Below are 25,459 nucleotides of genomic sequence, written 5' to 3' on the forward strand. Positions count from 1 at the left end.
CCATATATCCTATTGGATATATGAAAAGAAAGGAACAACGAAATATTCAGGAACACCATTAAGTCCCCTGAAGTGGTGTGGGCTAAGATAAAACACAATCTTGTTGAGAATGTTGTGGTTACCACATCCCATTCTTACAATAATAAGGCAAAGTATGAAGTTTTAAGGAGTTGGAATGTCCCTACCTCTTTGGACATCAACACTAACCAACTCCACATAAGGATGTGCTATTGGTCATCTCCCCCTCATGATTGGATTAAGGCTAACTTTGATGGGTCTGCTAAAGAGATCTTTGGGCCTGCTAGAGTTATCTAGAATAGTGTTGGATTTTCCCTGGCGGTTGTTTCCCTCCCCTTGGGGAATCAAACCAATCACCTGGATGAAGCCATGGGTGCCCTCCAAGTCATAAAATTAGCGCATAAAAAGGGAGCCAAAAAAAATTGGTTGGAGGGAGACTCTAATAATATAATCAATTGTCTCCTTGATAATCAACAGTCGTCATGGATGATAGAAAACATTATCTATTCTTCCAAGGAGCTACTTGAGGGATTCGACCATTATTATATCTCCCATGATTATAGAGAGTCCAACAAGAGTGTTGATTGGGCTGCTAACCAGGTAGTGCAGAGTGGGCAGATTATGATTTGGCATGGAGAGGGGGAGCTCCCTCAAGTCGCACGTAACATCCTAGATTATGAGAGATATCATGGAAAACAAGGAAGGATTTGATATCATTGCTCGATATGGTTGGGGTGGTCATGGCATCATGAAACAGATTTTTAATCAACCGAGAAGGAAGTACACCATTACTTGCCATAATATTTTGCATGCTTTGTGGGCTTTACTTTCCATTTGGAGCGGATTCTTGAGGAATATCTATTTGATTCTAGAGGCTTCTTCTTTATTTTTTTAAAGAAAGTTTGCTAAGAAGAGGGGTTTCTGTTGGAAGTTACAATCTATAAAAACTAATAAGAAGATGGGTGGAAATCGTAAGCACACAGAGTCTACAAAAATTTAAAAATGGTGAGACCGCCACTAGGTTTGGGTTGTGCTGGAAGCGACAAAAATGTCAGATTATATGGAAAGAATGCAAGAAAAAAGACCTAAAATTACCAGGACATTCAAAAAGGGGATGGAAAGATGATACATTGACCATTGGTAGCAAGAAGGTCAAGGTAAGCGAGACCATGATAGCTGAGGCGACCGGTCTGCCAACGGATGGTATCAAATTCAACAGGGACCGGAAGATGTCAGAAGTGACTATTAAGAAATTCACCAAGGATGAGGAAGAGAAAGAGAATTTGGTTAAGGGAAGCCATACCTACTATTCTCCTAAGGTAATCAAAAAAATCTGGCGAAGGATTTCATTTTCTATCATGCAATTTATAACTTTAGATGGTAGATATACTAGAGTTTATAGTTACCATTTTGTTCTTCTTAATTATTTCCGGCACAAGGATAAATTTTCCCTCCCTCACTATTTGTTTTGTGCCCTTAATGCTGGGATTAAGGATGTTATCTCTAATCCCAAATCTAACCCTGCTTTGCATGAGGTCCTTATGGTGATCCTATACAACCATATCAAGAGCACCACTATTCAACAAACTATTTCTGAGTTGTCTCAGTCAGATGATGAAGATTATGAGGGGTATGATACAAAAGGTGGATGTTGAGGAGAACCCGCATACCCCAAGGTCGAGCAAGCGTAAAAGGAAAACCAACCAAGAGAAATAGGGGAGAGGGTTGAGCAGCCAGAAAATGAATGGGGAAGACGATGACAGTTGGGATGCGGAAGAAGCGGAGAGTGAAGAAGACATGGAGACAAATTGTGAGGAGGTACAATTTTTCTCTAGCCAGAAGAAAAAAGGGAAGCTATTGAGAAGTGAGCTATTGGAGGCTGAGAACCACTCAACCCTTTCTTTTGGCTCCAAGGATCAGAGTAAAAGCTTGGCTGGGGAGATTACCCCCAAAAAGAAAATTAAGACTGCTAAGAGGAAGGAAGTGAATCTGGAGATGAATTTAAACCTTGTGGGAGATGAGGCTTAGGATCTCTCCCCTCTGGATTTCAACCTCTGTATCAGAAATGGTATGGATAGCTTTAATAAGGTCTTCTTTTGGGTTGAGAAGGAAATAAAAAACATAAAAGCTAAACAGGCCCAGGAAGCTGGGAAGCTTGAAGCCATGGAAGCCATTAACACTAGCAAATTTATCTCTCTACCTGACTTCTTAAATGAGTTGACCAAACCTATCAGTGATGCGGAGGGAATTATCAATGCCCAACACAATATCTTTATTACCCTGGAAAACAGGATTGGGGCAACTGAAAATAAGATGGAAGGGACTGAGAAGACCCTCAAGAAGATAGGGCAATAGAGTAATAAGATTATAAAGGATGCTTTTGATAGTATCAAGTTCTTTATTAGCAAACTTGAATAGACCCAGGGGGATAAGGCCTTGGGGGACACTACTGGGGAGAAGGACGAAACCCTTGAAGATAAAGGAGATGGTCTCAAGAAAAGAACTAGAGAAAGTACTAGGAAGAAGCAAAATCAAAGCAGGGTTGAAGATCTCAAGGGGACTGTTATGACTATGGAGCAATTGGAGCTGGTAGCGACTGAATTGCTAAAGAACTTGACCTAGGTCTAGTTGTTTTTTTCTGTTCTTCCTCTCTTGTCTGGTGTTTTCTTTCTTTGTGTTGTGTCTTTTCTGCTGCTAGCTTTTTGTCTTCGACCAACTCTCCTTTATGTGGATGTTGTCTTTTGTTCTTTTGGTGGACTTTGATGGCTATCTTTTGATTCTATGATGTATAGGGTTTCAGGGTCCCTTCAAAACCCGTTTTCCATTAATTAAAAAAGGTGTTAAATGTGAAGAATTTGTATGGTGAAAGTGTATTGTGAAGCTAATATCAATTATGGTTTCCAGTGATTTTTTTGTTTAAAGAATTGATATATTCAAATGGGAAAAGTTGGAAAAAGAGTAAAGAAAGAAAATGATAGCTTAGTGGTTGAAAATAATTTATTAAAAGGAGAATTAATGAGACTTCAAGAAGAATTGGTCAAAGTTTAAAAAGATTATAATTAAAAGATAGAAAACCTAAAGTGACTAGCAATGAAAGTTTATACAATTTCATGTGAAAATAGTAATGAATTAGAGAAGGTTAAAAATAAGAATGAGGATTTGTAATAAAAATTGAAATGGTTTCAAAAAGAAAAGAAAGACTTTGAAGAAACAATAAAAAAAGTGGAAGAAGAAAATAGTTTACAAAAAGATGAAATATCAAAGTTGAAAAAAGAATCACTTGCAAAAATTGGTGAATGTTTGAAGTCAAAGCCTTTGGTTTGCAATAGAGAAGATTTATGTTCTCCATTTGGTAGGTGCGGTTTTGTTAAAATGTTTCGTGAGACCCTATTAACAAGTCTATTTTGTGGCAGTTATGTATCTATAATGGGCCTATCTCATCTTTTTCTAATCAAAACAAGTTTGAAAATCTATATATGATGATAATGGAAAGAAAATTGGTTTCAAAATCATGGAAAAAATTGGATATAAATGTCAAGGATTAGGAAAATATGAACAAGGAATCAAAAAGCCATTTGAGACAACAATAAGGCCAAAGTATGAAGGGTTGAGATATGCCACAAGTAAAAGAAATGATGAAATGAATTTTAGAAGATCGACTCAAGCAAAGAAGTGTATTCAATGTACTTATTGTTATAGGAAAGAAAATATAGAGGACAAATGTTGGGATTTGCATCCTTGCAATATTTGTGGTTTGAGGAATCATTCTAAACACACTAGAAAAATGAGTGAAACAATATGTCTATGATATGTTGCATGAAAATGGATTCAATATGGATTTATGGATTGTGTTGGCAAATAGTCATAGGTATGATAAAAAACATGTTCAAGTATAAATGCTCATATGTTGAAACAAATTCATCAAAGGTTTGAACATTTACTAAGGAAATATTTTGAGTCAAAGAAAATTGTTGCCTGGCAAGACATCTATAGATAGTGGAGTTGCAAGAAGGTTACATCTTAATTTCAAGTGATTTGAATGTCAATTGGAGGTTAAGGTACATGAAGACAACAAATTGATATTATTTTAAGCTGAAGATAAAAGATGTTCAATTATTTATAATTAAAATTAAGAGGGAGTGTTGCAACTACAATCCTCTCCAAAATCTTAAAACAAGGGAAATTCATATTAAAAGAAATATATGGTTTGATGAAGATATTGAAAGTGCGAATTCTCCTACAATATCCTACTTTCTAATTTTGTATCGAAGAAGATAAATCTACTTATACTAATTATTCAAATCAAAGTGAGCCACCTTTTGCAAGAGAAAGAGAAATGCAGACCAATTTTTCAGTATCAAGTGAAAGGGACAATGAGGAGACAAGGAAGATTAAAAAAATTCCAAAAATCTACCAAGAAGACCCTAATAATATTGCTAATTAAATGCTCTTATGACTATAGTGATGTAAGATAACACTCCAAGTAGATATGAGAAAGTTGCTCCATAATTATTGTTCTAATTATCCTTTCCTAAATTACAATATACGGGGTGTTCGAAATAATATTAGTGATAAATGTTGGAGTTTTGTCATTGACGAAGGCGAATGTTGTGTTGGCTACCATTTTTCATTGATGTCAACATATTTTTGTTGACTTGTTTTTTTTTGCTCCAATATTTTGGTGATTTTATTTATCATATTTTGCTCTACGTTACTCTATAGCTGCAGATATAGGTTTGCAGTTTGGGTAGTACACATGAATATCAAGTGTACTTGTATTCCAAATTATACATGTTTTATATCTTCAAAAGGTGAGATACATGACTTGACAGTTCAGTTGATTAAGTACTTTGTTCCTCTGAAATATAACAATTTGTGTTGACATCTGCATTTCCTTAATTAACTTTTTCTGATCTTACAGTTTTGGGAAATGGTTAAGCATTTTGGATAACGTGAGTATTCTAGTGTTGGCATTATACACTCTTATGAGAATGGTTGATGTTGTCATTGATGGCAACCATCTGGCAACCATCTAGCAACCCACCGATAGTTACCGGTGCCGACAATAGACATCTACATACACCGGTAGGCACTTCACCGGCAGCGGCAACAATGCATACCGACACCCTAGTCGACAGGGAATAAACTTTTGTTTATTGTATTTAAATGTAATTATATTTTGTAAAGCCAACATGTCATATTGTAAAAGACTCATATATATGTATGAGATCTTATAGGTCATTTAGTATGCATGGAGAGATATATGGATAATATTTTTGTATAAGGAGAAAAGCTGACAGCGAAGGTTTTGGTTATAGAATGAGCTTAAACCAGTACTGAACCTGGCATAGTTGATGTTGATTTGAAGCAGTACATTCTATTGGATTTCAAAATCTACTTTTGTAGTTAGTTTGACTCTTATTGAGTAGTGAGCTCTAGGCAGTTGGCCTTCCTGCATGTGCATGCCCCTCATTGTAAGTAATATTTATTCATTAGCTAGTGAGTGAATATTGTGGGTCACAAATCCCACCGATGTTTTTCCCACACCGGGTTTCCTCATTACATATCTTGTGTTATGGTGCGTTCTCTATGCTGTCTCTATTGTTCTTATTTGTTGCATTAATTCTTATTTACCAGTACACTATTTTGGGATGCAAAGTTCTTAATAAGTTTAAATATTTTGCAAGCCGGTTAGATACTGATTCACCTCCCCCCCTCTCAGTATATTTGGGACTGTCATCAATCCTAATAATTGGTATCAAAGCCTGGTCCTCTATTTTCAAAAGTCTAACAGCTTGAGGAAGATTTTACCGCTACAGATGGAGAACTTAAGAAAACAATTGGAAGGAGCTCTTGTAGATTATGATGCAGAGAAAGTTTAGAATATCAAACTTGAAGATGATCTAAGGATTGCACATGAATTCATTCAAGGACTTCAGGAGAATTTTACTATAGCTCGAAATAAAAGAAAATAACTTCATGAGAAGATACAGAAAGATGATGATGAAAAGGAAACTCTTAATGAACTTGTGAACAAGTTGAGACAAGAAAATGGTAACATGAAGAATGAAATGCAAGATATGACTATGAGGTTTTGTAAAGACATTTAAGACATAAAGAAGAATGAAGATGACTTGACTAGGAGACTTACTGATGCTGGAAAGGAAAATCTAAGACTCAGTCATGAAAATGATATGTTGAAGACAGATCTGTTTCACATGCAACATGACATATCTGAGCTTGTGAGACAAAAGGGAGTTTTGGAAAATGAGTTGGCTACTGCAAATCAACACAAAGAGAAATTCAAGAAAAGTTTAGAGGAACTTGATGATATGCTGAAAAGTCAGAAACCTAATGGAGATACTAATGGACTTGGATTTGAAGTTGGAGAAAGTTTCGGTACTGCAAACAATCAAGATCATACTAAACCAGTAAGACAACCTAGTGCTTACAAATTTAATGGGAAATGCTTTAACTGTAACAAGCATGGTCATAGAGAAAATCAGTGTAGATTCAGAAACAATCAGAACATTAATGCACCCATCGGTCAATGTTCCAAATGCAACAAAGTTGGTCATAATTTTGAAAACTACAGAATGAATGTGAGATGTTATGTTTGTGGAAGATTTGGGAACTTATCTAATCAATGTAGAACACAAACTGCCATAGGATATGGAAAAGCTATTCAGAAGAATAATGTGACTTGTTATGCTTGTAACAAGATTGGACATATTGCAAAATTCTATAGAAGAAAGACTTCACCAAAAAATAATAAAGGACCCAGTTTGAAAGGCAAAGAAAAGGTAGATGAGGTAAAGCAAGAATTTTCAAAACAATGGATTAGGAAGAGAGATCAGAATGTTGATTAAACTGTCTCTGCATCGGTAGAACAAAGTATTACTCCACCAGCAAGAGATTCTTCATCCCTCTAAGAAGTAACCCTTTGGGGGTCTTGCAGCAAATTGAATATCATGTAGATTACCCTTGGTCAATGGTGAGAAGATAGATTTCTTCTCTACTGGTTTTCACTTAACTGGCGAGCATTTAATGTAGTTGTTGAAAGAAAAGTCATTATAAATCATCAGATTTCCCTCATTTTTGATTCATCAAGCATTCAAATTAGTAGAGAGCATGAAATCTGAGCAAAGGCATTCAAGGCGAAGGTGTGAAGTGATTTCTTTCAAGCATTCCGTTATTATCAGGCAACTTAAGGTATTTTTCAATGGCTTCTTCTTCTGCTCCTGAATTTATTGCAAACCCTACTATCGTGGAAAATGTAAAATGCCCTAGGCCCGTATTCAAAATTATTCCCGAAGTAGCTAAACAAGATGATTCCATAGGCACATTTTCAAAGATTCCTAAAGGTGTAGCTTATGCTGATGTAGACACCTAAAAATGGTCAACGCTTGCGGAGTCGTATTTTAACATTTGCGCATTGCCTTATTTTAGGGTTTTTGTGTCGCATTAACATTTCTCCTATGTCACGCACTTGGTCTTTATCATTTGCGAGCATCGAGTCCTTCTTCTGCATTCTTTAGTTGTCTCGCTTTCGAATTAGGTCTTGTTGATAACCAATTTTCAGTCATGATTTTGGTCGATCCTTATCAACTTGTCAATATTGTCATTTTGCGATCGATTTGTCATCGATCATCGTCCTTCTCAATCATATCAATTTGGATCAATTAGTTATTGTTCCTCGTCAATTGGCGCATTTATCAATCAAATCACTTATCAGTATGAATCATTTATCAATCCAAAATCATGATTGAATCGATATCAATTATCCTTTGTCAAGACCTAATTGTTGTCTTTGCATTTCTAATTCATCTTCTAAGGTTTTATGATTTATTCATTTAATCTTGATTGTCATTCTCCCCTTTAGGCTAAATAATTTATTTATTTATCCTAAGTCTTCTTGTCACAATTAAATGTTTATTTAATTGGCTAATTAATTTCCTCCTATTTTTGTGAATTAATTAATGAATTAGAAATTATTAATTAATTTACCTAATTTTCATCAATTTCCTAATTTCCAAGTCATTATTTCCAACTTAATTTTCTAATTTCTCCTAAATTCCTAAATGTCTATTTCTATTTCAAAATCTTGTCATAAATCCTTGCATAGCAATTTGTCATAAATTGTCATAAATCCTTGCATAGCAATTTGTCATACACATGTCATAATTTTGCTATTCTTGATTTGAATTTCCATTCGAATCATTTTCATGCTAATCTTGTCTTTTCTCCAATTTATCTATAAATTGGATGAATTTCTTCAATCCCAATCTAATAATCACATTATCGAACTAATCACTTTGTCGAATCAATCACGCTTCGAGTATTCTTGAGCAATCATCTTGTTTGCTTGCTTTCATCTCATGTGTATGCACTAGTAGGTGAGATCCACAAACAAAAGCTATTTGAAGAAGAAAGAAGGACAATGGAGCCACATGAAGGAGACATTCAGATCTGCATTTGGTTTGCTTAGCTTTCAAATCTTGAATGTTTTATTTTCATGTCTTTATTGAGTGTGTTTAGGATTGATCATTGCATTTGAGCTTTTGTGATTGAGCTAGATTAGTATTTTGATTTGCTTGTGATGATTTCCAAATTCCTATCCTACAGCTGAAGACCCTAGGATATACATTCATTGCAACATTGAAGAATTAGGATATGAAGAATTATTGAAAATGTTTAGAACTGTAATTTGTGATGAAAATGGCACTGTCAAACCCGAGCACAAGATTGTGGAGACTTTAGGTTTTGTGGAAATATTGAATATCCCTAAATTTTCAGAAGAAGTTGTGAGAATTGTCCTAAGTAGAGCACATGGAGAATTTCTATGGTTGGACTATGTCTTCAAATTTACCCACAAACAATTAGGGCAGTAACTGGTTTACCCTCAACTAGCAACAGACCAAACAAAACAAAGAAGGTTCCTAACAACAAAGTGATGACCTTAACTGGAGCAACATCAGACAGTAGATTACTAAGAGTGTATGATATCAAAGACATCAATTTGAGATTCATAAGTATGGTATTAGGTTACAAGACTACACATGCAAACAAACTTAATTCAGTTTCTAGTCTTTGCATTTATAGTGCTTATGAAATGGTTAACAACAATGCAATGATAGATGTGTGTGAATGGCCAAAGGATGAACTCATTGATAGTTTGAAAAATATTAAAGGAGATAAGAAATGGACATTTTGCTTTGGTAATATTTTAGTATTCTTAATTCTGTATTTCACTAAGGAGATCCCCGGTACTAGACCAAAAGACTTTGGCTATGACACACCAGTAGGAAAACAATTACAGGAAGCTTTCACTGGCATGGGTACTGCAAAGGATAACATCACTGAATACTTTAAAGATTTTCAAGCTAAGATGAAAACCAGAGAGAGACTACCATAGAGTGTAGTAGATAAATATGACAAATAAATCTATTTGGTAATAAAAAAGAATGAAACATGGATGGAAGTTGTACTTCCTAGAACTCTATGGGTAACTAAAATAGGTTATGAGGTAGATCTTAACATTATTGAGACTTATGCAAAAGTTTTGTTAGATGCACTAAGAGAACCAACAGAAAAAGTTTTTGGTAGTAATGAAACTATTGAAAAGGGTGTAAAAACAATGAAACAAAGGAAGAAAAGAGAAAAGTATATAAGAAATGCATCAAAATAGGTAAAGGAAATAAAAGAAAATGTTATGAACTTTACTAGGATAACAGCTAGTGACCTTGAAGGATTGCAACTAGAGGCACACATTTCACCGATTGACACATCTTCTAGAACCGACAGTGACAAGCCAACATAATTCAAAAGAGTTGAGAGGAAGAGAAAACCTTCACCGGTACCCTCTCCTTCACCCAAAAGAACAAGGACTTTGAGGAAGAAACAACAGGCAGTAAGACAACCGGCTAAGAAACTAACTCCCAAGAAGAAACAAAAACCGGTTATATCCTCATTAGATGATTTACTAAATGAAATAACTGATTATGGTAATTTGGATAATGTGAGTAAACTATATAGCACATTCAATGATTCAAAGAAGGAAAGCATTGAAAATAGTATAATTTTACATTTGGATATATACAAGAAAGTTTTAATTGAAGTTGTGGATGACTTGCCTAATGAACTATATAGAAGATTAGATGCAAAGAGGATTGTAGTGATGGAATTGGACAAGAAACTTAAAGTTGAAAAACTTCTAGTTGTACATCTGGTTAAATCAAGAGAGGAAATTGATGACCTGATTTGTGAGGCTAACAAATCCATTTTTGCTAGTGGTCACTGATAAGCAAGTTTGATGGCAGGTAGAGTAAATGAGATTGCAGAGGAAACTGCTGATAAATGGGATTTTTTTTGTGGAAAAGGAAAAACAAGAAGAATTGAACAGGCCGAAGAAAAAATTAAAAGTATATTAGAAGGATAAAGACAAAGGGAAAGGTAAAATTGGTGGTATTCCAAACATCAAAGTCACTGACAATTTATCGCCACCTGTGGATACTACACCGGTACATACTGATGATCCACCGGTTACTGACAGTGTAGGTATAACACATGATGACACTAATCCTGAATCTGAAATTCTATTCACCATAAATGTTGATACTCAAGAAGTGAGCATTGTTGTGGACAAGGACAATACAGAGGTTAAGGATGATATTGCTGACAGTGGAAACATTGCTGAGCAACCGACAAAGACTGTTGAGGTTGAGATCCAAACAGAGAAAACTGAGAAAACATTACAAACAAAACAACCATTAGATACTGGTAAGAATACTGAAGGTATAGATGCTGATACAGAGAAAACTACTAAGACTGAGATACTGACAATTGAGCACATAGAGAACACAGAGAAACCTATAGAGGTAGAGGTACACATTGAGGCAGAGGTACATATTGAAGCGGAGAAACCGGTAATCATTGAGATACCTAAGCAATCAGAAAAAACTTTACTCATTGAAATGCAAACTTAGACTGATCCACCAGAGGTTAACACAAGCAAAATGGTTACAAATATTGGAAGCACAGAAGTAATTAAGGTAGTTGGTCAAACATTTGGTACTTCATCAAGTGAATTCAGACCTACTAATGTAACCGAGGTACTCCTAGACTCTATCAAGAAGATAAAAAACTGTAATGCATTGGCTTACAAGGCAATTGATGAAACCATACCAATTCTGAAGTTAATTGCAGGGAAATGTAATATACATCATGTAAAGGATTCTTTAGGTAAATTGGACACATTGTCCAAATTCATTGCTGATAATGTAATAACGGTTGATAAGGTGAATAAGGACATCTTCAAAGAGAAAGTTGAAAAGGAGAAGGATAAATTCTTTGAGGACACAATAAAGAAGTACACAGAACATATAAAGACACTTTTACCAACACCGAATCCTACAATTTTGGAATATAAAGAGTTGTACATAGAAACATGTAAACCACATCTTTTGACACAAGACATTGAAAAGGAGATAAGAAGAGTACAGAAGGAGATAGATGAAATAGCTGATAACATAATTGGTTCATCCGACCTATATCAGTTATTGAGTAGGAAATAGCAGGTTTTGAGGAGAAATTGGAGAAATTTGAGAAAGAAAAGGCAAAGATTAATGCTAATGCCAGAGAGCTTAAGTATAAACTTGGTCCTAAGTTGGACAACCTTATCTCTCTGAGAAATGAAATCTCTAAAGCATTACTTCAAGGAGAAAGATCACCGGAAGAGCACATGCATCATCTCACCGACACGATCCAATAGACTGAGGCAACCCTAAACGACAACAACAAATTCATGCAGAGTTTAAATTTGGTTTTGTCAAACATATTTCGATTGTAACCAACTGGTTACAAACCTTGAGGTGAAATTTTTGCACTTGTTTGACTATTTTTGACAACCTTTGTCATTGATGTCATAGGGGGAGTAGTGGAGAGAGAAAAATGTTTATTCAAAGGAGATCATTTTCTCAAGGGGAGCACATCTTTTTGGTAGCTTTTTGGACTACAGTTTTTGTATTTTTGTCATGAGTGTTGCCATCAATGCCAAAGGGGGAGATTGTTGGCATTCTACACTCTTATGAGAATGGTTGATGTTGTCATTGATGGCAACCATCTGGCAACCATCTGGAAACCCACCAACATTCAGCTGGTAAGCCACCAATAGTTACCAGCACCAGCAATGGACATCTACATACACCGGCAAGCACTTCACCGGCAACAACAACAATGCATATCGACACCCTAGCCGACAGGGAGTAAACTTTTGTTTATTGTATTTAAATGTAATTATCTTTTGTAAAGACGACATGGCATATTGTAAAAGACTCATATATATGTATGAGATCCTATAGGTCATTTAGTATACATGGAGAGATATATGGATAATATTTTTGTATAAGGAAAAAAGTTGATAGTGAAGGTTTTGGTTATAGAATGAGCTTAAAATGGTACTAAACCTGGCATAGTTGATGCTGATTTGAAGCAGTACATTGGATTGGATTTCATAATCCACTTTTGTAGTCAGTGTGACTCTTATTGAGCAGTGAGCTCTAGGCAGTTGGCCTTCCTAATTGTGCAGGCCCCTCATTGTAAGTAATATTTATTCATTGGATAGTGAGTGAATATTGTGGGTCACAAATCCCATCGAGGTTTTTCCCACATCGGGTTTCCTCATTAAATATCTTTTGTTATGGTGTGTTCTCTATGTTGTCTCTATTATTCTTATTTTCTACATTAATTCTTATTTACCGGTACATTGTTTTGGGATGCAAAGTTCTTAATAAGTTTAAATATTCTGCAAACTGGTTAGATACTGATTCACCCCCCCCACCCCCCCCCCCCACTCTCAGTATCTTTGGGACTATTATTAATCCTAACATCTAGTTGGCATTAACTTTTTGTTATATCCTTGGATAACCTATGTAAATGAAACGTATAAAGTATATTGTGGTAGTGTGTAAGGTATTTTTCTTGTAAGGTAGTGTGTAAGATATGAATCGATATCTATATGTGATATATTCCTTTGATAAGTGTGGTAAAGGGAAAGAAAAGAAAAAATCTATATAGAGAGATAGAGACACGAAGATAGAAATGTGACATAGTGATTAGATGTGAATGGAGCAGATAGCTAAAGAGAAAATGAAGTGTCAGAAGTTTGTGTATTGAGCTTAATTTGAATTGTATTTAAAGCATATATAAGATGCAACTTTAGCAGTTTATTTTGTTTGATCTCTTTTGGGAAATAAGCCCTCTAGCAGTGAGTCTTAGGTAGTGAGCCTTGTAATGAGCACTTGTAATATTCTATAACTAGTTATATTATACTTAGAGTTAACCCTCTCCATGATTTTCCCCTAATAGTTTTCCATGCAAAAAATCTAATGTTCTCATGTATGTTGATGTGGATGGCCATTTTTCTCTTCCTCATGTCTTTCCATTTCATTCTAATTAAAGTGAATCTGTAAAGTGAAAATAAGATTGTTTTAAGATTTAGGGAATACCAATTCACCCCCCCTCTCAGTATTCCATCTATTCAACAATAACAACATTTATATGGCAATTATTCAAATAATTCTAAGACATAGAAACTTTAAGTTCTAGATGTTTCCTTTTTTGAGGATTTCTTAGCTCTCTTTTCTTCTTTGCTCATTATAGAAACTTCTAGAAATATCTATGAAGCTTATTTATATATTCTGAAAGCCTCAGTCGATAGCTTCAGTGTGATGACTAGTAAACTGGAACAGATTCATGAGGAAAAGAACATGATAGATATTTATGAGGATAAGGTTCTGACCCTTGAGGGTGTGGCTAATGGATATGGTAAAAGAACACGAGTGAGTAAGAGGAATATGGCTTAGCAAGCTAAGGAACTAGATGATCTTAAGAGTGTTGTTGCCTCAATGGCCCAATGGAGAAAGACGCAGTGGAGCTTCTCAAGAATTTTTCTTAGTTTGGTGGTTTTGTACTCTTGGATGTCCCTTATGTGTTTTTATGCTTTCCTTTTGTTACTTTTCGTGCTCTTGCTTTCTTTTTGTCTCTACCAGCTATTTTTGTTTCTTGTTATGTTCTATCTAGCTAGACCTTTAATGTTTTATCTATTTTTTAACTTGCTATAAAGGGTTTCGGGGCCCCTTCAAAACCCGCTTTTCATTTAATAAAAAACAATGTATTTGTCATTGTGATGAAAGAAATAATAATATATACAAATATTGAAAATCCTAGTGGGGCAAGATGAATTGGAGTGCACTTACTAACAATCAAAGGAAACTCTAGAATTTTCATGGTGATCCAACAAGCATGTAGACTAGACTTTACATAGTGTACATGATATTTTTTCAAATTAATGTAGATCACCATCTATGCTATTCTACCTATCTTTTGAATGCCATTGAAAGGATTTCTATTTTGTAATATTTGCTTATTTAGTACCATTAAAATTTGATGATTTGTACCTTGGATAATTTTATATGTTTCAATGACTGTGAATGTCTTTGGATCCTAGAAGTTTAGCAAAATATATTTCCCTAATATAGGAAAGGTCTCTAGGGAACGTTGGATGCTACTAGTGTTTTAGTTGAGGGTTGTCCAAAGATAATTCACAATTCGATTCTTTGTTGTTACAACAAGGAAATAAATAAGAGATTTAGAGGGTTTGCAAATTATCTCATTAGGTTCTTGAAAAAAAAATTTCATGGTTAAAGAAGATTATAGGTTTAAGAAGCATAGAGTTCCAAGAAAATTTACAAGCCTACAACAAGGTATGGCTTAAAAAAGCAACTATGCTTTTAAATATATGAATTAATGTTTAAGTCTTTAAGTTTTGAAAATTTATATTATTATTTTTAAAATTTATGATCAAGAGAAACCACCTTATTTACATTTGTGATTCAATGTTTACAATGTTAAATTTAATTACATTTTTTGAAATTGTTAGTTTCTATGTATTTTAGATGTACTTTATAGCCTACTAAACGTAACATAGTTAAAAGGGCAACATAATGTGCTAACCAAAATTCCCAATTAATAGACCAGACATAAAATAAAATCACTCAATCCAACTAAATGTATATACATGCTAAATTTTATAAAATAAAATCACTCAATCCAACTAAATGTATATACATGCTAAATTTTGGCACTCACGGATTGTAAATAGAAGCTTAATTACTCGAATAAAAAAGAGAGAAGATTTGTCCACTGAATCCACATGCATGTCAACAAAATCCACCAATAAATCTTCATCATTACCCAATGGAGGAAATGTTGTAGGGGAGCAACCTACACAAGATTATCATCATCATGTTCAAGGTAAGCGAATAACACATTTAGAACAACAAAAAAAGTCCAACGCAATCACCAAGATATCAACATTAAGAAATTCCAATAAGCGCTCAAACTATTTCAAATTATTATCATACTTATCACAAATAACACCATCCCTAATGACAAATTAGAGCTCACCACCTTGATTGTTAGATAGAAAATTAAAAAAACTTGAAAAATAGCCAATAGGGAAATCACCATTGTTAAAATGATAGTAGTCTAACACAACATCAAAAAATTTAATAGTGAGAACTGTAGGTTTAATATATTTCAATGCAATTGCCTGCACCAAGTCAGAATCAAGAAGCAAATCCATGGAAATAGTAGGAAAATGGGATACCACCTCAAATCATAGAGCTTAGGGCCTCCCCATAAGCCACTTCTTATTAACAACATGTCAAATGGTAGTTTGAATGTGGGAGCAAGGAAGGTCAAATGCATTTAACTCATCTTGTCAAAATCAAACATAAATCCTTGTATTCCCAAAAGCTTCATGGGATATTAATATGAAATACAATTCTCGAAAAATAGTAAACTAAAATTAGCAATTACCACAACAAGAACAAATAAATTTACCTACATATATAAATATACAAGCATTATTGTCGATATCAATTGTGAAAAATATAAAAAATGTGATAATATATCACAATCTCACAATACTACCTAAAATAGCAATCAAGAGTTAAATGAAAGTACCAAGCATACTTCGGTAATTCTTCAAACTGATGCATATAATTCTTAACCAATAACCATTTGTCCTTTGAGTACTATGTATGTAATCACAAAACCATAACTTTGCCAAACTTTCTAGCAAGTTGATAAGATTTGTGCAATATACCACATGCAAAATACAACCCTAATGTATTGAAAGACCCCAAGGTGGCGGGTATTAATAAGACATAAGTGTATGGCATGCTCCAAGCATTAATAACATTAAAGAAAACCTTAGAATGATAACTAGAACATTGCAAACTTAATCATTACCATACAAGGAAACACGCAAGCCATGCATGATAGTAATTAAAAATATTCACAATATGAAGTATCCAAGGAACTATAGTAATCATTCTTTAAATCAACATCAAAGAAAAATAACATTTAAACTAGATATACTCTAGTATATGGAATGGAACAGCTTGGGGAGAAGAAGTGTAATTCATTTAAAAGAAGGAACTAGTTCATGTGAAGGAACCTCAAAATAAGGAATTTTCTCATCTATGGCCTTGTTAGTCAAAATATCTTAAAAAGTATTAGCTTCTCTCGAACAATGAACAATTTCATAAAATGAAAAGAAATGCAGGCTGTAGACAACTAAAATTGTCCTATCTAATTAAATAAATATTTTTATTTATTTAATTATTTTATCTTAAATCTTCTATTAATTAAATAAATCTTTATTTATTTAATTAATTCACTTTATCATCTTCTAGTCCTTTTCTAATTTAAATAAATACTTTTATTTATTTAAATTATCTCTTTCCTAAATTAAATAAATATTTTATTTATTTAATTGATCCCACTTCCTCTATTAATTAAATGAATCTTTATTTATTTAGTTAATTCATTAGCCTTTTCTACCATGACACATGTCATTCATCTCTTAATTCCTACACTACCTATCCACTTTATCATTTTATTATTTCCTCTACCTACCCTTTAATCCTTCCCGACCATTTATCCTTACACGTCTTAATCTTATCCCTTCATTTTCTAAAGTGTCTTCTATATAAGGAGATGCTTCTTTCATTATCAACCCTAATCGGATATTTGAATCAATCCTATGCTATTAATCCTTCTTGTACCCAAGATATCAACCACATTTCCATTCTTTGTTCTATTGGCATATGCACACTCCAATGAGACATTAAAGGTGATTGAAGGTTTTGTCATTGATGGAAACCTTACAATCCTATGGCACCGGCAAGGCATTACAATGGCATCAGTAGAACACACTCTACACTAACACTCAGAACACTAACATCGGTACAAAGAAAGGAAGTATACCGGCACAGAGGCCGACAGAATTTTTGATATATTATATTTTGTTTATTATTTGAAAAACTTTGTAAGCCGACTTGATATCATTGTAAAATGACTTATATATATAAGAAGTCATTGTAGGACATTTTGTAAGTAGGAAATAAGGTAATGAGACGAAATTAGGCAGACCTATTATGCGAAATATAGGTAAAGGGGTATATGTAAAGAACAGAGCAGAAACCGGTACTGAATCTGGCATTGAACATGCTATTGTAAAGCAATACAAGTTATTGGATTTGTATAATCCACATTGTAAGTCATTGAGATTTCCATTTGAGTAGTTAGCTCTAGGCACTTGGCCTTCTTGCATGTGCAAGCCCCCTTTTGTAAGTAATATTCTCTTATTGGCCAGTAAGAAAATATTGTGGGTCACAAATCCCACCGAGGTTTTTCCCACACTGGGTTTCCTTGTTAAATCATTGTGTTATGGTGTGTTTCTTATGTGGTTGCTCTCATTTCTATTTATTGCATTATTTCTTGCATACCGGTATACTATTATAATATGCTCTACATGTTTTAAGTTAAGAAATTATATTCACCAGTTAGATACTAATTCACCCCCCCCTCTCAGTATCTATGGGAATCCTAACAATTGGTATCAGAGCTTGGTCCTCCATTTTTAGAAGCCTAACAGCTTGAGGAAGATCTTGACACCGGTAGAGAAGGGAAATTTGATGAAGCAACTTGAAGCACCTCTCTCAAACTATGATGCAGAGAAATCGAAAAACATCAAACTTGAAGATGATCTAAAGGCAGCTCAGGATATCATTCAGGCACTTCAAGAAAATCTCACCATTGCAAGAAACAAGAGAAGAGAACTTTGTGAAAAGATGCAATTTGAGAATGATGAAAAGGAAACTCTAAATGATATGATAGGCAAGTTGAAGCAAGAGAACATGACAACAAAGAATGAAATGCAGGATATGACTATGAGGTTTTGTAAAGAAATTTAAGATACAAAGAAGAATGAAGAAGATTTGACTAGAAGATTAAGTGATGTAGCAAATGAAAATACCAAACTTAGCTATGAAAATGACCTATTGAAGATAGATTTGATGTATACTCAGAATGATTCAAATGAACTCATGAGACAGAAAGAATTCCTAGAAAGAGAATTGGATACTGCAAATCAGCACAAAGATAAATTCAAGAAAAGCTCAGAAGAACTTGGTAACTTGTTGAAAAATCAGAAACCTAATGGTGACACTAATGGGAATAGTTTTGAAGTTGGTGAAAGCTTTGGTACTGCAAACACTCAGGATCACAACAAACTAGTAAGACAACCTAATGCTTATAAATTCAATGACAAATGCTTTAACTATAATAAGTATGGTCATAGAGCAAATCAATGTAGATCTATAAATTATCAGAACATCAACACACCCACCGGTCAATGTTCAAAATGCAACAAAGTTGGTCATAACTCTGAAAATTGCAGAATGAATGTAAGATGTTATGTTTGTGGAAGATATGGACACTTATCTAATCAATGCAGAACTCAAACCGGCATAGGCTATGGTAAAGATATTCAGAAAAATAATGTAACTTGTTATGCATGTAACAAGATTGGGCATATTGCAAAATTCTGCAGAAGCAAAGGATCACCAACAGACAACAAAAGTCCTAGCTTGAAAGAGAAAGAAAAGGTTGAAGAGGTAAAGCAAGAATTCTCAAAACAATGGATTAGAAAAGAAGATCTAAATATTGGGAATACTCCTCCACCGGTACAACCAATCAACACCTCACCGACAGAACAGAGTATTACTCCACCGACAGGATAGAGTAGTGCTCCACCGATAAGAAGTTCTTCATCGAATTGAAGAAAGTTACTTTGAGGGTTTGGCAAACCAATGACACATGTGCTATTATTCCCTCGGTAAAAGATGAGAAGTTGAAAGATACTTCTATACCAACAGACATGTTAAGTGATTACTTGACCGACATGCATTAAATGTGATAGATGGCGAAGTAAACATTATAAATTAGTGGTTTTAGCTCCATTTCACTTCACTGTGAATTCAAACATCCGAAGAGCACGAAATCTTCAGAGCAAAGGCATTTAAAAGCGAAGAAGCAAAGGATTTCAGCACTCATCCATCCTAAGGTAGAAAAAGGTATTTATCATCATGGCATCCACCTCTGCACTTGAATATATAGCAAACCCTACTGTAGTCGAGTTTATAAAATGCCCTAGGCCTGTATTTCAACTAGTTCTCGAAGTAGCAAAGAAAGATGATACAATAGGTTCTTTTTCCAAAATTCCAAAAGGAGTTGTTTATGCTGAAGACCCCAGAATTTACTTCCATTGCAACATAGAGGAATTAGGAGATAAAGAGATTAAAACCATGTTTAAATCCGTCAAATGTGATGCTTTCAGTAATGTAAAAGATGAACATAAAATTATTGAAACCCTAGGATTTACAGAGATCCTTAGCATTCCTGAATTCCCAAAGGATGTGATTAGGATAGTCTTAAGTAGGGTTCACAGAGAATTTTTCTAGTTAGATGCAATCCACAAAATTACCAAAGAAGCTATCAAGGCAGTGACAAGGTTACCCTCAACCAATAAGAGACTAGACAAAACCAAGAAGGTCTCAAATGACCTAGTTACTGGTGCTACATCTGATAAAAGGTCCTTAAGAGTAAATGATGTAACCGACACTAATGTAAGGTTTGTCAGCATGATATTAGGGTATAAGGAAACTCATGCAAACCGACTCAACCCAGTTTCAAGTTTGTGCATTAAAAGTGCTTATGACATGATCACTGATAATGTAAAGATTGATGAATGTGAGTGGTTGAAGGATGAATTAATTGACAACCTTGGCAAGATTAAGAAAGATAAGAAAGGAACTTTTAGGTTTGGAAATTTGTTCGTATGCCTAATGCTACATATAACCAAACAAGTTCCCGGTATAGGCTACAAAGAGCTTGGATTTGATATACCGGTAGGTAAATAACTGACAGAACTATTCAATAATATGGGAGAAGATAAGGAACATAATATAAATGACTATTTTCAAGCATTTAAGGCCAAAATGAAGAAGAGAATTAGATTATCACAAAAGATTGACAAATACAAGAAGGAAATCTATTTTGTGATTAAGAAGGATGAGATCTGGATGGAAGCGGTCATCCCTAAGACAGTTTGGGTAACAGAGATGGGTTATGAGATAGATGATCTAATCATTGAAACATATGCTAAAGCACTTCTGGAAGCACCCAAAGAACCAGAAGAAAAAGTCTTTCGTAATGTTGAGACCATAGAGAGCCAAATTCAATCAAAGAAAAATCTCAAAAAGGTTGAAGCTGTTGTGAGAAGAGGTTGTAGAAAAGCTAAGGAAATAAAAGAAGATGTACTTAATAAAACCAACATCACTGAGGCTGAGTTAGAAACACTTGAACTTGAAACTCACCTCTCACCGGTAGGCACATCTTTGGAGAATGACATGCTTGCAACTTTCAAAAGAGTTGTAAGAAAAAGAGACCCCTGACCAGCAACCACACCCTCACCTAGGAGGACAAGACAAAAACAACAAGCAGTGAGATCTCCGGTAAAGAAAACTACACCCAAGAAGAAGTTGACACCTAAGAAGAAGAAGAAGACAAATCAGGACATGGCCCCTCTAGACAAACTACTAAATGAAATTACAGAGGAAGGCAAACTAAAGAATGTAAAGAAAATGTATGAAAATTTTACTGCAGATGAAAAAGAACAAATAGAGAATAGTGTTATTTTGCATATGGATATGTATAAGAAATTTTTGTTGGAAGTGGTAGATGAATTACCTGAAGAATTGTTCAAAAGGTTAGAAGCAAGGAGACAAGCAGTAGTAGAACTTGACAATAAAATCAAGATAGAAAAGCTACTTGCTATGTACCCAGTGAACTCACCTAAAGAAATTGATGATTTAATTGTTGAAGCCAACTGGTCAGTATTTTCTACTGCACGCCAACACATTGCATTAATGGTTGGAAGGATCAATGAGGTAAATGAGGACACAAAAAATGCATGGGACATATTCCTAGTAGAAAAAGAAATACAGGAAGAATACATGAGACCCAAACCAATAAAGGTATATTAGAAGGTAAAGGACAAGGGTAAAGGTATAGTTGGTGGACCACCTAATATCAAAGTTAAAGACAACTTACCCCCACCTCCTTTGATTACTCCACCGGTAACAACAACAACAACTATAGAAGATCAATCGACAATTGAAAGTGTGGATGTAAAGGATGTCAATCCTAATCTTGAAGTCTTATATACAGTAAATGTTGATCACAAAAGATCAACATTGTGGTAGACCAAGATACAACTGGTAAGACTGAAATGGCTAGTGAGCCACTGGTAACTGAGCAAACTTCTAACACACAAAAGAAACCGACAGATGATAACACAGGGGAATAGGTAGAGACTCAGACCCAGACTAAGATAGAGCAACAAACAGAGCAACAAACAAGGCAACAAACTGAAACACCATCAGAGACACAAGATGAGCAACAGGCTCCAGAATAGAAATAGGAACAGAGTCATGTGGAAACAAGGAAACCAACAACTAGAGAAGTAGATAAACCATTGCTTAAGGAAATGCAAACACAAACAGACCTACCAGAGGTCAATACAAGCTTGGTTACTTCCACCACCGACGATATTCAGAATGTAGGTTCATCATCAGCAGGCTTTAAATCAACCAATGTGATTGAAGTACTCTTAGATTCAATTAAGAGGATAACAGATTGCAGTTCGCAAGCCTGTAAGGTTATAGATGAAACCATACCAATTTTGAAAAGGCTAGCTCCTAACTGTAACATAGACAATAAAGATTCATTAAGTCAAATTGAAATTTTGTCCAAATACATCAATGAAAACACAGTGACAATTGAGCAAGTAAAGGAAGAGGCATTGAAGGATAAAATGGAAATAGAAAAAAAAAAATTCTTTGAAGATCAGATAAAGAAGTGTACCAGAGATTTTGACACACTTCTACCGAAACTTTGCAACTCTTTGAAGGAGTTAAAAAATCTATACAAAGATACTTGCAAGACAAACTTTTTGACAATAGACATAGATAAGAAGATGAGCAAGATATAGGATGAGATAAATAAACTTGCAAACAGTTTTGTGAACTCACCTGATACACTATCAGTTTTTGAAAAACAGATAACAAATTTTGAGGATGAGATACTAAAGTTGGGAAGAGAAAAGGAGAAAATAGTGAATAAGGCAAAAAGTTTAAGGTTAAGACTAAGTCCAAGATTGGACTATCTAGCATTCATGCGGAAGGAGATATCTGAGGCACTTGTACAAGGACAGAGGACACCGGTAGAACACTTGCAGCAACTCACCGGTATAGTCCAGAGGACAGAGACATCTATCAGAGATAGTAAAAAGTTTATGGAGAGTATAAACCTAATTTTGGCATATCTATTTCAAATTGTAACTGCCCAGTTACAAGGTCGAAACTACAAACTCTACTGACATCTTGACAACCTTTGTCATTGATGCCAAAGGGGGAGTAGTGGTATTGAGAAAATTCAAAATTGTAGGAATCACATGCTCAGGGAGAGCACGCATTTTTGGTAACATTTTTTGGACTTCACATTTTTTGAATAACACTTTTGAAATTTCTCATGAGTGTTGCCATCAATGCCAAAGGGGGAGATTGTTGGCATATGCACACTCCAATGAGACATTGAAGGTGATTGAAGGTTTTGTCATTGATGGCAAACTTACAATCCTATGGCACCGGCAAGGCATTACACCAGCATCAACAGAACACACTCTATACCAGCACTCAGAACACCGACACCGGCACAGAGAAAGGAAGTATACTGGCACAGAGGCTGATAGGATTTTTGATATATTATATTTTGTTTATTATTTGAAAAACTTTGTAAGCCGACTTGATATCATTGTAAAATGACTTATATATATAAGAAGTCATTGTAGGACATTTTCTAGGTAGGAAATAAGGTAATGAGATGAAATTAGGCAGACCTATTATGTGAAATATAGGTTAAAGGGTATATGTAAAAAACAGAGCAGAAACCGGTACTGAATCTGGCATTGAAGATGCTATTGTAAAGTAGTACAAGTTATTGGATTTGTATAATCCACATTGTAAGTCAGTGAGACTTCCATTTGAGCAGTGAGCTCTAGGCACTTGGCCTTCCTACATGTGCAGGCCCCCTTTTGTAAGTAATATTCTCTTATTGGTCAGTAAGAAAATATTGTGGGTCACAAATCCCACTGAGGTTTTTCCCACACCAAGTTTCCTCGTTAAATCATTGTGTTATGGTGTGTTTCTTATGTGGTTGCTTTCATTTCTGTTTATTGCATTATTTCTTGCATACCGGTATACTGTTATAATATGCTCTACATGTTTTAAGTTAAGAAATTCTATTCACCGGTTAGATATTGATTCACCCCCCCCCCCCCCCCCCCCCCCCCCCGCCTCTTAGTATCTGTGGGAATCCTAACATGTTGAGCTCTTGGGCACACATAAAATCTGAGAGCAAACATATCAAGCAAGATCAATGAAGATAGGAAGAATGGAGATTCAAACCCTAGTGGACATGTGATGGTATAATCTTTTTTTGATTTTGTTGATTTGCATTGTCTTAGGTAATCTTCATTGTATATGGTGGATTACTTTCATTATTAGGGTAAGGTTTTGTGGTTGAATCTATTTTAGTCTTTCAATATTGTTGTTTCCATTATCCACTTTTCACCATATACATTTTGGCACGTCCTGTGGGACCCTTGTCCCTTTATTCTAACATTTAGTTTGCAGATTTGGTGTTTTTCAAGATCACAGGTTTCCCACTGCGACGATTTTGCATTTTTTTTTGCATCTGTGATAGATCTGATTGCGTTTATGTTTTATTCTCATGTTTGCGACCTATATATGCACATTTTTTATTTTGTGTTGATTCTATAGATCTGAGACTCTGTAATCGCGTCTATGTTTGTTGAAATCACGTTTATGTTCAGAAGTCGTGTCTGTGCTTCTTGAAATTGTATTTTTGTCATTTTGCAAGATTTTGGATTTTTCTGACAATTGTAGGGGCTGAAGTCGTGTCTGAGTTATTGGAAATCACGTCTATGTCGGGAAATCACATATGCATGGCCTTTTGTCACATTTTTGTTTTGCTTTTTATTTTGCAGATTTCATATCTAGGAAATTGCGTCTATGCTTGATCTTTCTACGTCTACATTTTGTTTCTACGTCTGCATATGGTATAGTTGCATTTGGGTTTTTAGTTTTCTTATTTTGATTAGGGTTTTTAGAATTTTTTTTTGAGCACTAATCCCTTTTGATCCAACTAATGAAGTGGCGCAGTTGTCTAAAACAAAAATAAATAAAAAATAAAAATGTTTTGTCGAAGGCCCCTATTTCAAAAAGTCTTTTGGGATATAAAATTTAACTAACTTGTGTTCTTGTAGGAGGGGTATTATTTTAAAACTACTAACAAGTTTGGTGCGGGATCTTTGGCAAATATTTGGTTTCAAAATTGCTTGCTTTGTCTTCTTTATTCTAGAAAATACTTCAATTGGTGCTCTAAAATTAACAAGTGTCTTTTGTGTCTCCTTTTAGAGGGATTGCCTCCCAAGTAGCCCATAAGGCCAAGTGAGAGGGAACGACCCAAGTGGTAACAGGCTAAAGCCATGCTCTTCCAAGCCTCTATAAATAAATGTGTTTATGATGAAAGTTGCAAGCAATGGGTGCTGATCCATTCATACCAACAACATGTCTCCCCATAAACCCTATAGAGCACAACCTCTATAGGTTGGGAGAATTCCTTAATGGAGCGTATGCCGCCGCATCTATGGCCACTCGAACGGATGGCTTTACTAGACACCTTTTGTGTTAGAAGCCAAAAACCTTCTAGTTGTTGGCACAGGAGGTTGGACCTCTGAAGTGGCTCACATTATTATGATTTTTAGTAGAGATACAAAGTTCATCACGAGGAGTTTTTGTGGGGAGTGGTGCTTGGCTTCCCTAAATAAGTGAGTGTCGAGGGTGGAGCTAGTGGGGTCAAGCATCTAAGTATCTGCTATGAATTGCAT

The sequence above is a fragment of the Cryptomeria japonica genome, chromosome 10, assembly GCF_030272615.1.
Source record: "Cryptomeria japonica chromosome 10, Sugi_1.0, whole genome shotgun sequence".
In the NCBI taxonomy this organism is placed as follows: domain Eukaryota; kingdom Viridiplantae; phylum Streptophyta; class Pinopsida; order Cupressales; family Cupressaceae; genus Cryptomeria; species Cryptomeria japonica.